Source organism: Gymnogyps californianus, chromosome 19 (genome assembly GCF_018139145.2).
Source record: "Gymnogyps californianus isolate 813 chromosome 19, ASM1813914v2, whole genome shotgun sequence".
NCBI classification, from domain to species: Eukaryota; Metazoa; Chordata; class Aves; order Accipitriformes; family Cathartidae; genus Gymnogyps; species Gymnogyps californianus.
In genome coordinates, this window is record NC_059489.1 from 9,731,671 (window position 1) to 9,748,525 (window position 16,855).

A 16,855-nucleotide genomic window follows, 5' to 3' on the forward strand; every position below is an offset into this window, starting at 1 on the left:
CGGGGAAAAGTTACTCAAAAAGCCTCTCAGAAGACAAGGTTCCTTGGCCTGCACCAGCGGCGGTGCTCGCAAGCTGTCAGCCATGGGCAGACGTCTCTCTTGCACGCTGGGCAGGATGAGCGGGAACGGCTGATGCACGGACTGAAAGCACCCCTGGAACAACACCGCAAACAGAGGATGCAATGGGTGCACAATGCCATCGGGGCACTTGGGGTGCTTCCAGATCATGGGTAGCACACTCTGCTGAGATGTTACAGATGGAGCATTTATTTATCTGTAATATCAGGCTGGGCCCAGGAAAACTGAGTGTTGTGCCACAGGCTGCCACAACCTGCGAGTCCTACAATCTCACCCAGTCTTCTGTTAGGAGTAAGCCATACTGACAAGCTAGTAAAAGGTTTAGATTCCCCCCAAACCATCCGCTCTCCTGGATAAGTGTGACTGTGCAGCACATACAAGAGGCAGAAGAAGCTATAACAAGGTCCAGAGCGTTTTTATAACTCCACAAGCTTCTCTCCCTGTATTTGAGGAGTTTTGGACCTGGCTATAGCTTGAGGCCACATTGCAGAGGTGCGATCATTCCCCATATAACCAAGTAACCGACATATTCAATAATTTATACCTGTCAAGTTCTCCCAAGATATTCCTGTGCCCGGTACTATTAATGCTGCTCCATAACTGCTCCTGGTTGGGTCAGAGTCACAGCGCTCAAGGGATGCAGAAAGAAAAGGGCAGATACCAGAGATATCCCCAAAGATAGCTCTACCCAAAGCCTCTCTAGCTGCTGACTCTCTGCTTCATTCTCCAGCTCCTCTTTGGAGAGGCAACTTACTCAACTCCACCTCGCCCCCACTGCATGCAGTCTTTGAGGGCAGTAGCTGCTCTGAAGCTGGTACTTACTATTCTGCATCAACCCAGCGGTACTTACTGGCAGCAGAAAATTAGAATGTATGTCATCTAAGCAATTGACCAGAAGCCTCCTAAGCAAATATTTTAGCTGAATTACTAACAAGATCATTCTGTTTCTCCAAAACGTTGATATTTGATCACTTATCAGGGCCATTTTCCTAATGCAAGTTTCATGCAACACAGCTATGGTGCTCCGTAAAGACACGGTTTGATGCTATACCATGAATAAGTATTACATTCACAGAGCTGCTCTTATATCAGCTCAGTTGTCAGTTGCCAGTATCTTTTGCTGCCTTATGAATTTTTTTTCAACAGGTCTTTCCATTCAGTAGCAATTCATTTCAAAGAGTTTTGCAACAATACTTTGCACTTTCAGATTTTGAAGAATGGAAAATTTTTCATCTTTGCAAGTCTGATCTTTTACCAAAAGCACCTTGTAGACAAAAGACAGAGAAAACAAACTGACAGATGAATAAAATACAAAGGACAAAGAAAACGGGTCTGTGGGCATAGCTTATTTCCAAGTCAAAATTCCTTTAAAGCTTGGCCAGATTAATTATCTTATTGTAGTCATCAATAACTTTCCATTCATTATTACAGGCTTTCTGTATAAGACAGCTGTTATAAAAAGCTGTAGGAGGAAAGTACACAGCATTAACCTGCCCTTTTTATTGCTGTTTCCATGGAATAAGAGAAAGGAGGACAGAGAGGTCAGACCCAGACCACAAGAATGCTATGGTGAAGCAGCCACTCTTAAAGTCATCCCAGGAAGCCAAACCACCAAATGAATAGATTTATTCAGACGAATGGGTACCCAGGAGGATTTGCAGAAGTGCCTACACAAATTAAACATTTGTAAAACCAAAAGGTCCTTTTCCACCTTTGGAGGTGGCTCACACTCCCCTTTCTCCCCATCAGAACCAGAAGCTAGGGGAAACGCTGCAGAGCGGCGTGGGGCATAATCCAGACCCTCACCAGAAAAAAGAAAAAAAAATCAGTTTCCAAATGTGTTTGGAGCAGCGTGTGCTGATGGTCACACACCGCCTGGTCTTCACACCAGCAAGGGGAAAACAGTCTACAGGTCTGGATTCTCTCTTAGCCAGAGTTACGTAGCTTTTGAAGCTTATACTGCTGAAAGGAACATATTTCTCTAATTTATCCGATCATTTCTGCAGAAAGATTGGGTTGGTTTTTTTTAAAATCATCATTCCGCTCCAATTTTTCCTCTTCCCTCTTCCTTGTTGCTGCTTACTATATATATCCCAACAGGTGGCATTACGGATCGAAGCTTGCGGTCTTTCATCTACATGACTACCTGGCCAGGGAAAAGCAATCTTAGAAGAATTTATTACTCCTATCCCTTATCAGTGGAAAGCAGGTGCAAGAGAAGGATTCATAATCAGAGAAGGACCTTCAATCTGGAAACCTACTGCTTCTCTCACACCATAATTGATAACCCTTATGTCTTAGATTTCATTACTGAAACTACTCGAATACATTTAGGGTGCTCCAGCAATACAAAAGCAGAAATTGTATATATGTGTGTCCATATGCACATCTGTGGACATACATATTTCCTCTGGAAATTTCTAGGCTGAGCATTAGATCTGTACCTTTAATTGAGAATTTGATTTGTGGTAAGTAGCCCATAATGTTAAGGAGAAATGTATTTATGACTGTCTGAAGTATACATGGAAGATTAACAGCCCTGCAAGAGCTGCTGGAGCTGAGGAACTATTTTTACCAGGAGTCCTGAAAAAGCCTCACCCTTAAAGTCATCAGAGACCTCCCACCCCAAAACTTGCTAAGAACAGGCAGGATAAAACATCAGAGGGAGATAAGAAGAGCTGGCTCTTACATGGACCTTTTCCCAGGGCCTGATGAGATAAAACAAGCGCTTTGGAGGACAGCCCTATACTTTGGACAAGATGCTGCCATAGGTTTTCCCAAAGCTCAAAGCCACAGACATTTTCTTCCTAACAGCTCTTTGCTAAAAAGATTCCCATTTGTAATTGCTCTTTGCCATCTCATCCCGTAGGGAATACTGACAGCGAAAAAGTTCCCTACTTATGCAGGAGAAGCTGATGATGTTACAAATACATGGCATATTCTCAAGTCTTCACAAGCCCTCGCTGTCAGATGGCTCTTGGTTCCCTATCAATAAAACCAAAGTACTTTCTTTTCAAATCACTCTTTCTCCTTGCTTTCCCTCCCCCCCATGCAAATATGGAGAGGCAACCACAAGCTGCTGCTGGCACCAGTCCTTAGCAAGGAAAAGAGCTACTTATGTAAAGTAAATAAATTACTACAAACATCTTTCTGTGATATATCCTAACGATCCTCTCTGTTGGACATCTTCAAATACACACCCAGTCCTGTTCCACAGAAGTCGGAGTCACAATTTATTTGACCACACACCCAAAATCAGAGTAGTCTTTCATCATCACCTCACGCCTAATTCCTTTTCCATGTGATTTGCACTTCCCGTATTTTGACGCATTAACATTTTATCATGGAGCACAGAGAGAGCATTTGAGCAGCCGAAGCCAGACAAAAAGCATGTGCATTCCAGCCAGAGAAGACGGATTATACTTCAGCATAAGGAACTGCATCACTGCAATATGATCATATTTAAATACCCCTCATGTTGTTACAAAAGTACTTTGATTGGTCAGCCGAGGTCCTCCAGCACTGAATGGGAGCACAGAGATCTGCACGTTGTGGGACGTAAGAGGAAGAACCGTATGGCAATTAAAGCAGTTGCTACTGTACAGCTGCAGAATTAGGGGGGAAAGAAAAACCCACCACCTCTGGTTATTCCCTAGTAGCCACACAAGAATCCTGTTCACTAATTAGCAGACAATTCAACCTCAGTAATTAACAATATAACACTACAAATACTTTCTTCTTGTTCTCCCAGCAGGGAGTCTCCACAGATTGTAGATTAAAGTCATATTTGAAGATAAAGAAAAAAAATTATGCAATGACAAATTGGAGGAGATCCAGAAAAGAGAAGGAAAAGAGACTGAAGACCTAATCTGACAGAAGAACAAACAAAAATACCTGGCAGAGCTAAGGAGGAGGTTTGAAAAGGGAAGTGAAGTGTTTAGATGGCAGAGAGGCTTAATGGATTAGATGCTCCTTCTGGGAACATGAGCTTTAGCCTGATTAGATAACGCACCTTACCCGTTCATTAAAGCCAGAACTGAGCCTTTAGAGGAATAAAGGAAATCAAAATATTTGACAACAGGAAACCAATAAAGCAACAAAGTACAAGAAATCTCCATTTGTTTTCCAGTCCCAGCAGACTTTCTTTCCGGAGCATCTCCGGAGGGAACGCCTCGTCCCATTCAAGTCAACAAGACTCTTCCAATACGCACCCACAAGACCCTTTGGGCACTCAGCTTTGTGGAGCCAGATGATCTCTGAAGGAAAGCTCAGAGCCACCTGTATGGTGGCAAAGCCTCAACGCACAGGCTGGGACTTGATATATCTATGAACTACCATCATCAGGGGAATACGGAAACTTGATTCTGGGAGTAAAGAGGATCAATTTTGCGGTGATGAATCTCACCTGGAAGAAAGTGGTGAAGTGTTTGGGTTTGTTTTTTTTTTAATGAAATGTGCAGAACAGAGCCACGCAACAGAACATTACCACAGGAATGAAAAGAAAAAACAAGAAGTGTCCTCCACACCCTAATGTTATTTTAAGAGTGAAAAATTTAGGAAAATATTACAACATATGCGAAAAAAGGACTGTGAGAAAAGCTCCATTGCAGATTAAGCATCAATGCACAAGAAGGAATACACCGATGATGCCAGAAACTCCAATATTAACCAACTTTGTAAAAATTTGCAAGCTCTTCTAGGATTAATGAGCTATTCCATTCATGGAAGTCCCCAAATTCAAAGCAGTTTGCAGACCACATGAAATCCAACCAACAGCAACAGATTCATACCAAGTCACTTCCAGACTTCCTTTGTAATATGCTTAGATGGCTCCCATCACTCTTATCGTAATATCTGGTGGCACAGGACTATATCTGTGCCACCAGAAATATATATATTTATTAAAGAAAATTACGATAGACAGAGTGACTTAATCAACATCATACTATAAACCTCATGAGAAATATCACCCAAGTTCCACACATTTATCCTTCTCCCTGCAGAATATGGAGAAAATAGGAACTTCAAAGCATATCTTGAATGCTAACAAACTTGGGCTACTATGGACCAAAGGCAAATACCCAACTAACAGCCTCTATTCTCTTTGCTCAGTTCTTCATGCCCTTCACACCATATTTTGTTGTTACAGGATCGAAACTGAAGAGAACTATGGACCCAGGAGGAGGAACAGTACCTGGGGAGAGGCTTCAAGAGGACCTGAAGAACCAGTGAAAGGATCAGAGACACACATGGGTGAGCCACTCAGCAGAGGCCTGGGGTAAGCAACAGCTGTATGAATTGAGCTGAGCTTCTCTTCTTCATTCTCCCTCCTTAAAACCAGCTGAGTTAGGGATTCAAACATGGCTTGTCTTTGGGCCAGGGGGGAGGTGGTGGTGTTTGCTGATCAGTATCTAAACATAGCAAAAGTAACAATTCTCTATTTTTATTCCAGATCCTCTTACCTATTAGGACGTGTGTTCGTCCTAATAGTCTCAACATCTTGCTGTTCTGGTTATTTAATGCACAAAATTGCTCACAAGAGCTGGGCTTCTTTTTCCCGTTCATTATTGCAGGGCTTCTCAGAAACGCCAGGCTGCTGGCAGTGCTTTGCTTTGTTGTTACAAGAAGAGAAAGCACCACATCATTTATTCTGGAAGAACAAAACACTGTCACAGAGACTTTTTTTGGCCACAATAGCTGCCCAGAAAGCGGTCAGAAGCAACCTTTTGTCTCGTAGTTAATCTGCATCAGGAAATGGGGAAGGGAAGGCAGAGTGATGAACTTGCTGCTAGTAAATAGATGAGCATCCGCCTCTCCGCAGCTGAGAAATCCTCCCCACCAACATGTGCAGCCCAGGGCAGCATGCTGGTCCCCAGCCTGGCCTGATTAACACCAGCCCAATGCTGCAGGTGCCCTACACTGTGAATGATCAGGCATAGCTGGGTTGAATTCCTGGTGCACACTTGAGAGGGCATTAGCTGACATCAGTTGTGATGCTCTCAGTTGGGTCCCTGTCTCCTAATAGAGCCTCTTCTGTTCTTAACAGCCCAGCTATTAGGAATCAGAAGATGCAGTAATTGTTTAGGGTCCAACCAGCAGGAAAATTTCATTAGTTACATAGATGCAGGCTGTGCTCTTTACAGAGGCCAGGAAGGGAAAAAAAAAAATCCCCGGGATTATTTAAGGAATATCTAAATGTTCCTCAGACAACTCTCTGAATGGCCTTTCTGACCAAGCCATGTGATTCACAGACATTAGGATCATTAACTCCTTCCCAAAAACACTTCCCATAAATAGCACAGGAATTCAGGGTCATAAATTAAAGATTTTTCCTGAGAGGCTGCAACAGGAGCCTTTGGGCGCCTGATCGCTCCTGCACAGGAGCAGGGGAGAGGAAAAGAAGGGTTTTACACGATGGGTGTCTCCACAGGAACGTGACCAGTGGGTAAAGCCACGAGGCTGCCTGTTTGCAAGCGAGCAGAGATGCAGCCAGAAGACCTTGTGTCCCATAGCACCTGGGACTTTGGGTACAGAGCCTCCCATCAAGGGGCTCCATGCCTCAGTTTCCTTCATTTCTAAAGCAAAGATAAATATATTTTTCTGCATTTAGAAAGTTTGCCGATATTCATAAGAGAAGAGGTCTTAAACTTAAGGGAAGGTATCTCTCCTAAAGTTTTTGTCTTGTATTTTTTGTAGAGTATTTGGAGCCATTTCCTACTCTTACAAAAATCGCCTCTCTGTAACTAGGTAAGACACCCTCTAACAAGTCAAGCTCTTCTGCTCTGCCACATCTCTCATTTTTCTATGCATGAAAATAATATTTTCTGTTTCCTCTGTCTGTGCCTGTTCTCTGACCAGAGGGATGGGGCTTCAGTAATTCTTTTTAATTTCTTTTTATTTTACTCTTCTACTCAGTTTGAGGGCTGGCGGGGTCACTTGGAGCTTTTAAGCTCTCCTTCCTTGTTGCTGTCTCACACTGACAGGCACCACTCCCAAACTTCCATTTTCTTATTCTTCCCCACCACGTCACTCAGACTCATACAGCAGCTCCCTGTTAACCTGCTCTTATTTCTGTCACTGACAGAAGTGAAAGGTCCACAGTTTTACTTGGTCTGTGCCCAGAAGCTGCAGCTGGATCCATTTCTACATGGAGATGCCCGATGTGGTATGAGATTCGTGGTGGATACTCCTGCTCCTTTCTCCAGCCCCTTTAAAGCTGCACTGCAAAACACTCATGGACAGGGAGCAGCCCAATTTGGAAGATACCTGGTTGCCCTTTACCATTCTGACTGCTTGCCACTAGTAAGTTCATTAGTAGAATTTTGCAAAGCTTTTTAAAAACACATTAAGGCACTTTATAAGGAGATACGCCATTTTAGACTCTTATGCTTTTTATTACCTATAAGCCGCTCAAGTAATAAAGTCACACTGGTCTGTTAAAGGAGTTTAAATCATGAAAAATTAAGCCTGTAACAAGAGAACAAAGGAAGCCAATTTGAATTATCAGAGTTGCTTTTTCTTTTTGGTTCACTACTCAAAGAACAGTTGGAGGCCCCAGCATCTGAAGTCCTGCACAGACTGACTTCAGGCCTGGAATTCAGCACAACTAACAAACTAGACTATCACTCAAAGACATCCAGTCCTTGGGAGTGGACTGTACTTTAAAATTAAAAAAACAATCAAAAATGAAGTATAGCAAGGCAAATTCTCTGTGTAGAATAGCTCCTTTGATTTCAAAGCCAATTTACAAGAAATGAAAATCTGGCTCATTGTTTTCTCCAATTCATGTTTTCATCCTTTACTGTCCCCAAACTTAGACTAATTATTCTCTCCAACAGGTTGTCAAAAACCTTCCTATTTCATCTTGCAATTACTGTTGTATGTTTTAATAACTATCTCTTCCAAGCAAATTGGAGGCCCCGAGCTATTCATGCCCTGACAGCTTGTGAGTTCCGCATGAGAACAGGATGCATTTTTCTGAGACGCATAACGAAGTTCTTAGCAAGCAGCACCATGGCAATACGCTATGAGGAATGCACTCCATGCACCAAGCGGTGCTGCATCCTGTCTCTAATGGCCAGCTATGAACTTGGAGCCATTATAAGTAGAGACCATCAGTAGTTTGTCAGCAGTGTGAGCAGGAAAGTTAGCAGATGAAGATGGTCATTGACCTCTGACTCAGAGTTAAGACCTAGCAGCAAAGCTTGGGATGCTAATAGTGTTGTCCTCAATTTGTGTTGCAAAGCAATCATAAGTATCAGGTGGGAAATGCATTTAACTCCTCTCTGACAGGAAAGAGAAGCCAAGTGGGGCAGAGTCCCTGGTCCCACCGCAATTTCATGTATGTGCACGTGTCATTAACAACATCCATCAGCAACTCAGTTCCTCAAGGACAGATTAAGCCAACAGGATGAGTGCCGTCCCACAGCACTAATGGTCCATTTTCAAGCAAGTGTTGCCGGTTTTCAGCCATGCGGCAACCGCCACGCTGTTTCCCATGGGCTTTATTGTTCTGCATCTGGGAAGTCCTGACTAAGGAAGGGGACTGGTGAGAAGAATTCATGTTTTCAGCACGTTATCAAGTTACTCGGGCATACAGGTGCCAGCATTATTGCAGCACACTGGAATTTTTAGCTCTCCTGCTAAGTTCAACCCTGGCTGGGTTTTTTGTTACTTTTGAGTTCAAGAGCAGAGCCTTGCCCAGAAAAAGGGTCTGACTTAACCAAAAACTTCCCAACTGACCAGAGGCAAAGGTAGAGGACAGCTCAAAGCTGTGATGGTGAAAGCCCTTCCAGTGGAAAGGAGAAACAGTCAGCCAATTAAACTCAAACAAACAAACCAACCCAAAACAAATGAACAAACAAAAAACCACCACATCACACTTTTCTTCAACTTCTCTTCGTTTTTGTTCATTAAAGAAATACTACTACTTCAGAGTGAAATACTATAATAATCAAATACTGTTCTGTCCATGACCAGGGCAAATGACATCTAGCAATGAAGGTACGTCCTTACGCTGTTTGAGACAGCAAACAGTTTGCAGGTAGCACAGCCTGATCATTGGGGTTAGTCTCACAAGCACTCTTCCAGGTCACGCACTTGATAAGGAGTGTGTTATCACTCTCTCTTCAGTGTTATCGCTGCCTCTTCAATATTAGGGAACTGGGTTATACCATGCCACTCACTGGGGACCCATTTGCAGGACTGGGGATGGAGAGCTCAAGGTCCTCCTGCCCAGGGGATGCTGTGTAAATGCAGATGGGAGGGGGAGCAAATAACTCCCTCTGCCCCAGGAATAACTAAAGGTGATGACAGTTCCTCCAGTGGGCTGAGCCAGAGGGACATAAGCAGAGAGCAGCCATCCCTGCCGTGCCATGGGGACGCAGCGGGAGCCCACGGAGGAGGCTCCCAGCCCGGCTGAAAGCTGCTGGCAGTGCTGGCATGCAGGGCTGCACCCCACCACACACGCTGTTCAGTTAACTGCATGCTCCCCCAGGAGCACAGCACAGAAATGAAGTTTCGCCAACAATAGAGGATCTTTCTGAGTCAAAATGAAGAGTACTTAAGCTATACATTAGAACTAAAGATGCCTTTATCTCACAAAATATAAATACTTTGACATGGGAGCTGCAGACAGCAGTATAAACACAGGGGTAGATGGCAGGAGTGGGAACCGCTAGCAAGCACACATTTATTTACATTTAGTTTTTGCTGTGAAAAACCCCAGGCAAATATAACTTTCCCCACATTGTTTCACCTGCTTTAAAAACGAGACAGGAAAGCAGCCAATGGACCTGGCGTGCCCATCCCCTTCACCGCCAGGGCAGCCATCCTCGGGGAAACTGTGGGTCGCTCTCTCCGATTGCACCATTTGTTTATTTTGGGTGCATTGCGGCCCCCATCCAGAGCGTTGCGTGTTGGTGTAAGGCTGATGGACATAACATCACCGGAGCCAAGGAATAAGCGCAGGAGAGCCCCCCGCTCCCAGCACCCTGCTCCTCCCGCAGGCTGCCCCCTCCGAAAACACCGCGGCACCGAGACCTCCCGAAGGCTCCAGGGGGTTAAAGGGAGCTGCAGCCCTCAGACCTGCACTGCTAAATAAGAGAGGGTCAAGGACCGAGCCCCGACACCAAATTAGCACCTACTGCCTCAAGCCCCTGCTGCTTGGGGCTATCTCCTCCTCTGGGAGATTTTTTGGGGGGAGACCCAGGTCAGGATATCCAAAAAAGGCACCTGGATGTGAAATAACAACTGATTTGTGGCCAGATGTACATGCAAAAATAAACACACCAAAGAGAGCGTGAGCACACGCGTGGCTGCTGGAGATGGCTGATGCTGCGAGGGGAAAGGCATGAGCCAGGAATGCAGATGTGGTTTTGGTACCTGGTGCAGCGGTCACTTCTGCTCAGGCTTTGGCTAAGTCACTTCACTGCTTTGCTCCCCAAATGTAAAATGGAGAAAAAAAGCCATTGCCTTCTCGCACAGGGAAGCCATCAGGAAAAAATGCAACAATTATTATGAGGCTGAATACTAGAGTTTGGAAGCATGCAATTATTTTAAAAAGGCATATTTTTTGAGCCTGAAATGGGATTTCAGAAATATTAGTGTGGAAAGGAAAAGAGCCCCTCTATGCCACTATTTTAGTCTGCTTCCCAGCTTGGGGTGATGCCAACGTTCCTCCCGAAAGCACCGCCCTGGCACACAGCGGTTCGCCTTTGCTATGGCAGGCTCTGCAAGCGCTCCATTAGGTCACACTCATCATCTGCTGGTCGTTGTAAACATGCATACAAATTGCAATTTTTGTTTGCAGAAAGGCTAGCGAAAGATGGAAATATATGCAAATATAACACATTGTCACATAAACCTTCGTGCCGGAAGCGTTAACCCCAAGGCTTTTAGAAACAAGCAGATTAAAATCAAGAGTTTTGGTCCAAGGGAACGCCCTGCGGCTCAGGTGGTCACTCACAGACCACAAATAATCGTCGGCACAGTCCAAGGAGAGCAGTCTGCAAAAGCAGTTTCTCCACAGGTCTCTGGCAGAACTGCCAGGGAAAAAGTTGGCAGAGCAGATCCTTGCCTTGCCAAGTCTTAGTCATTGCTGTGAGCCCCCCTCAGCCTCATGAACACAAAGGTCACCCAAACGCTATTTCATAAAGAAAGAGCAAAGCGCCAAGTCCAAAGCTGTGACGTATTTCATTTCACTAGGTGGAATGTATTTATCTTGGGGTTTTTGTGGGTTTTGTTGTGAATCAGGATAGAATTGAATCCAAATAAAAACAGATAAGATGCATCAAGCCCTGCTTTAAAGTTCTTTGGCTAATGTGATCACCTCAAAACATTATGCATCAGCCTAAAAGGGGGCCTTTCTATAGAATGAGTCATTTTAATTGAGAATACTAATTTCAGTATTGTCATTTAATGCCTTTTTTCTTTTTTACCACTAAGAAATGCACTTCTATTTAGAAGTAACAGCTGAGTGACAGCCTTTGTCTAACCTTTACTATCCAGTACACTGGTGACTATGCAGTGGAGACAGCCTTACTAACCAGCAGCAGCTCTGGAAGGCACGGGGAGATGATAAATTCAGTCTTACCCAACATAAGTCACCTTTTACACCTGGTCCACAGACACCTTTCCTAGAATCAAGCATGGCTGATTTCAGTGGCTGCAAAAATGATCCCTGACTCTTGCTGTCTCAGTTTTGAGGCTGGTCCTGCCCATACGCAGGTCTGATAAGGGATGGAAGATCCCATGAAAACGGTCCCTGATCCCTCCTGGGGCAGGGAGTAAGGCAGCCGACCAAATAATTGTCCCCCAGACTAGATACACTGATATCAGGACATCTGGAATATTTTGGGAAGAGAATGAGAGAAGTTAAAGATTAGTGACAGATACCCAGCAGAAATGATCAACAGATAACATCTCCTCACGCTGAAGCACATTTTACAGCCTTCTTTTCAGGCTTCTCTAATGCAAGAAGAATTTCACTAAGGAACCAGCAGTTTGTTTCAAAGTGCAACTAAGTCATAAACTGGCCCAACTGCCTTACATCAGATGAATTCACTTTGCATTTTTGCATGTTGAAACAAACTCTATTTAAAAAGTTCCATCAATCAGGAAACAAATTGAATGAGAAGCAAAGCAGCATGCAAGAAACCATTCATCTTCCAGGAGCTTCCAGCCCCACGAGGACACACAGGGAAGAGGCTGGTTGTCCTGGTTTTGGCTGGGATAGAGTTAATTTTCTTCCTAGTAGCTGCTATAGTGCTGTGTTTTGGATTTAGTAAGAGAATACTGCTGATAACACACTGATGTTTTTAGTTGTTGCTAAGTAGTGTTTATACTCAGTCAAGGATTTTTCAGCTTCTCGTGCCCAGCCAGCAAGAAGGCTGGAGGGGCACAAGAAGTTGGGAGGGGACACCGCCAGGACAGCTGACCCCAACTGGCCAAAGGGATATTCCATACCATATGACATCATGTCCAGTATATAAACTGGGGGGAGTTGGCTGAGAGTGGTGGATCGCTGCTCAGGGACTGGCTGAGCATCGGTCAGCGGCCGGTGAGCAATTACATCGTGCATCACTTGTCTTTCTTGGGTTATATTTCACTCTCTTTTTGTTATCTTCCTTTTCATTACTATTATTATTATTATTATCTTTATTTTTTTATTTCAATTATTAAACTGTTCTTGTCTCATCCCCCGAGTTTTACTTGCTTTTGCTTCTCCTCCCCATCCCACTAGGGCCGGGGGAGGAGGAGTGAGCGAGTGGCTGCGTGGTGCTTAGTTGCTGGCTGGGGTTAAACCACAACACTGACACTGCTGCAGAGTTAAAAACAGTAGGGCACCCGCTGTGGCTGGTCTTCCAGAAACACTCACATTATATCACTGCGGTTTGTGAGCCGAGAGTCTGAGGAAAGGCTTGATCACGCCTCACCTCGCTGAGGACTCCAAGCATAAAGTCTCTCCCCCGCTCATGTCCTCCTTTATAAAGTACTTGTCCAAAAGTAGACATAGCATAGAGAAGATCATTCTTATTAAAGGACCGCTACTACATTTGACGGATGTATTACGCCAAAGCAACAGTAACAGACAGGGAAGCCTTTTAAAAGTAAATAACAACACCATCCCCCATCACCACCCCCAAAATTCAGGGAAAACACAAAGGACCAAAGAACATTGAATTCCTTGAAAGCACTCCACCATACAGCTGCTGTAGAGCAAGTGGTTTTTTGTTTCAAAACAGACATTTCTAGGAAAGATGGACATTTAAAGACATTTTAGAATTATTTTCATAGGAAACAAGCTATCCAAACCTGGAAGTGATGCTGATTTTGGGTCAGATGTTGTAATTTTATGTCACTTATACTTACTCTTTCCAAATAGCTCTATTTGATTTTTCCCCCCACCCCCCACCCCGAGTGCAAGCGGTCATCTCACAGGTCGGCAGACACTAGCAGCATGGCATCAAGAGCTGGTGTCAGACAGGGATAGAGGTAGCAATTAAGGACTTTAATTGGCTATGCAGAAAAACAAGCATTGACAGGAAGGAGAAAATACATCGCTTCTGTATTTTTTTCAGCATTATCTTCCTTTCCTGTCCTAATGCCGTTCCACTTAGTCTCCATGTGGTGCTTCCCCCAGCAGCTGTGTGGACATGCTGGTGTGATGCTAGCGCTACCCCTTGCCCAGAAGAGATACGGCCTCTTCGCAGCTTGTATTGACTAAAGCTGCACAACAGACATTGGAGATAAGCGGTTCTGAACTGAGTGGGCAGGGAACTATTCAGAGAGTGGAGAAAAAATATGCCTGAATTCCCAGAGGGCTCTGAATGGTCACAAATCAAAGCAGAACTGAATTACCTCTTCACCCACAACAGAAAAGTGACTTTGAGCAAAAACAAAAACAAACAAAAAAAACCCCCACATTTATAGCAAAGCCATTTGGGCAGAAAAACTTCTCAGCTGCTCCCCTAGCACTTGAGAGCACTTAAGACTCTGCCCAAATGCACCAGAGACCCCCAGAAATCACAGAACCCCACAGCACGGGAACGAAAACAACGGCCTCAAACTCCATGCAGAAAGCTCTTCCACTGCTTGAACCAACACCCGCCACAAGGCAAGTGATTTAATACAAACGGGAGAGAATCATCACAACTTTGGGATTGCGAGGAGCTAAACCACAGCTGTGGGGCTACAGAAGGAAAAGAGCAAAGGAAGGAGGTGGTTTCTGGCAAAGCACCAGCCTCTCCCTCCACGCCGGCAGTCTCCATTCACCGAGACAGCGAGACACGGGCAGACTGTGGAATTCCTCCTGGCTGCCCTGCTCCAGCCTAAGCCGCCCAGTTTAAGTAGGTTTTAAGGCCAAAAAGGTGGTGTTTTCATGGCAACATAACTACTAGGCAATAGCAATCTTGCTGTTAAATCGTAGTGAAGTGAAGGCAGCTGGAGAGGGTTTCCTCTCCTGCTTTGTCAGTAAAACACCAGTATCTTATTTCCAGTAATATAGGGGCTTTAAGACAGATTTGCCATTCTGCAGAGAAAAGACCCTGTTTTTTCCAGAGTTGAAGGCAAACCTGCAGAGCAACTGCTCTTTGAGAGGTAGCACGAAGACATAAGAGTAAGATGGTTTTCAGAAGAAGAGTTAAAGTAACACTTACTCATTTGGCAACCCCAGCAATCACATTCCTTCCTACCTGTGAGTTTCCTTCTCCCAACCCCATGCTTATTCCTTCCAGCCACATCCTTTCCTCTTGCCATCATTGAAGTCAATGTTATTAACATGAAGGCTAATGCAGCGCACATTTTAAGCCCAAACTCCTGAAAACAGACGCCCTGTCTTAGTTCCAATGTTGATGATGATGAAGGTGAGTTTCCCCTGCATAGCAAATAGTCCATAGTAGGGCATGGGAACTTCAAGGCTCCCAATCAACCCTATGAATAATACACTCAGAAAGAGTATTAATTCATAAGTTTAGATATGAGGAAATGGCACTCTGCTCCTATAACACACGTGGCCATGAAGAAAAGTGGCAATACTTACAGGTAATAAAACTCACTCGCTATTTGAAAACAGCTGCACAAACTGCTATTTGAACTACTTCTCTTAAAGTATTTTTCCTTTTATGGAAAAAATTTTGCCTCTGATGGTGATGGCTCTCTTCTAGACTATTACATTTCAAGGCTTTGCAAGCTGGAAGAGGCACCAGCCCTTCTCCCTCACCCACTGCACCAGCTAGAGCCCTACACAGACATATAACAGACCAGGGTAGAAAAGTGCTGTTTTTCACCCTGCACAACAGAGATGACTTCAGCGGGCACAAGCCCCAAGGACGAGGGCCCAGAGAGATGTCAGAAACGCCAGCAGTTTGGGGGAAAACTCAGTGGCCTGTGACCTGGGTTGAGTGGGAGATAAGCAGAGGCAACACGGAGCAACCTTAGATGCCCAGATGAGAGGATCCCAGAAACTCATAGTATTAAACTCAACTTTGCCAAGGAGTCCATTCTCCCATAGAAACATGGTAGCATATGTTGCAAGTTTGTACCATGCCTAGCCTCCAGCATGCTTGCAAACACACAGCACTTTTTAGGAAGACTAACCTTGACATTCAGCAAACCATTTCAGTGACCGCAATGCCCTCCCAAGCTCCCTGCACAGATTCATCTCCCCCTCTTCCCCAGTTAGAGATTTTTCTCATCACCCCATTTCTCCTGAGTTAACAATGACACTTAGTGGCCAGGAGGATTCCCTGCAGTCTATACTCATGCTACAGCATCCAACAGTTAATATTCGTTATGTATTACACACAGCAAACGTCTTCCGTGAGTTTCAGGATCCTAAGACAAGGCTCAAATGATACGGAAAGATCACGGAAGGAAAGGCTTAAGAGAAAGGTGAAAGAAAACCATAATCTTTTTTCCAATTTGTGGAGTGACCTGGGAAATATTTTCCATCAATCCACATCCAGGCTATAAAAAAAGCAGACCAGAGGAGGCAAAGGCAGCTCTAGATCAAATTATTAAACAGGCACATTCAGAGAACACGTAGTCAAAGCAAATCACACTGCTAACATCTAAATCCAAACCACAAGCTGAAGAGTTAGGTATTTATGATGTAAAACTTTCGTTCTGTTATCCTCTCCCACCTCCAAGGATGGATACAAAACAACTGCATAAAGTACAGCATGAAAGTCTGCCTCTGGAGCTTTGTCCTGTTGCTTTTTTGACACAACAGAATTTTTATCTGCGCTTCAGTTCTGATAAATCGGAATGTGATGGATAACTGAAAGAGGATCAAAAGAAAACGCTATTGTACATAGACAAATAAGTGATGAATAATTTGAGTCCATTCCCGAACAGCATTTAATCAGAAGGTTTGAAGGATTCCTCTACATCTCTCCAGCAATACAAAGCACACTGGTACGATGCCTTTCAGTTTCGACCTAGACACAATGCTACTCTCTCAATGAATTAAACATTTGATTTACAGCATTCCTGTGCTGAAAGAAAAACAAGTAATAAGATATCACACTTCAGCCATTGTAACATCAGGTATTTCCTAGAATCTGTTTCTCATAGTAATTCTCCTCTTCCCTAAAGTGCTGCGCTTACTGTTTTTCAGGAAACAGTTTGACACTTTTTTTCCCAATATATCAATTCTTGACTGTATCTTAAGCAGATGCACTAAAAGCAGGAATTATTCTTTCAAATTATTTTACAATGTAAAGTACGCATAATTTTAAGTGCATGCACACGCTGACAGAATCTTAAACCATGTATT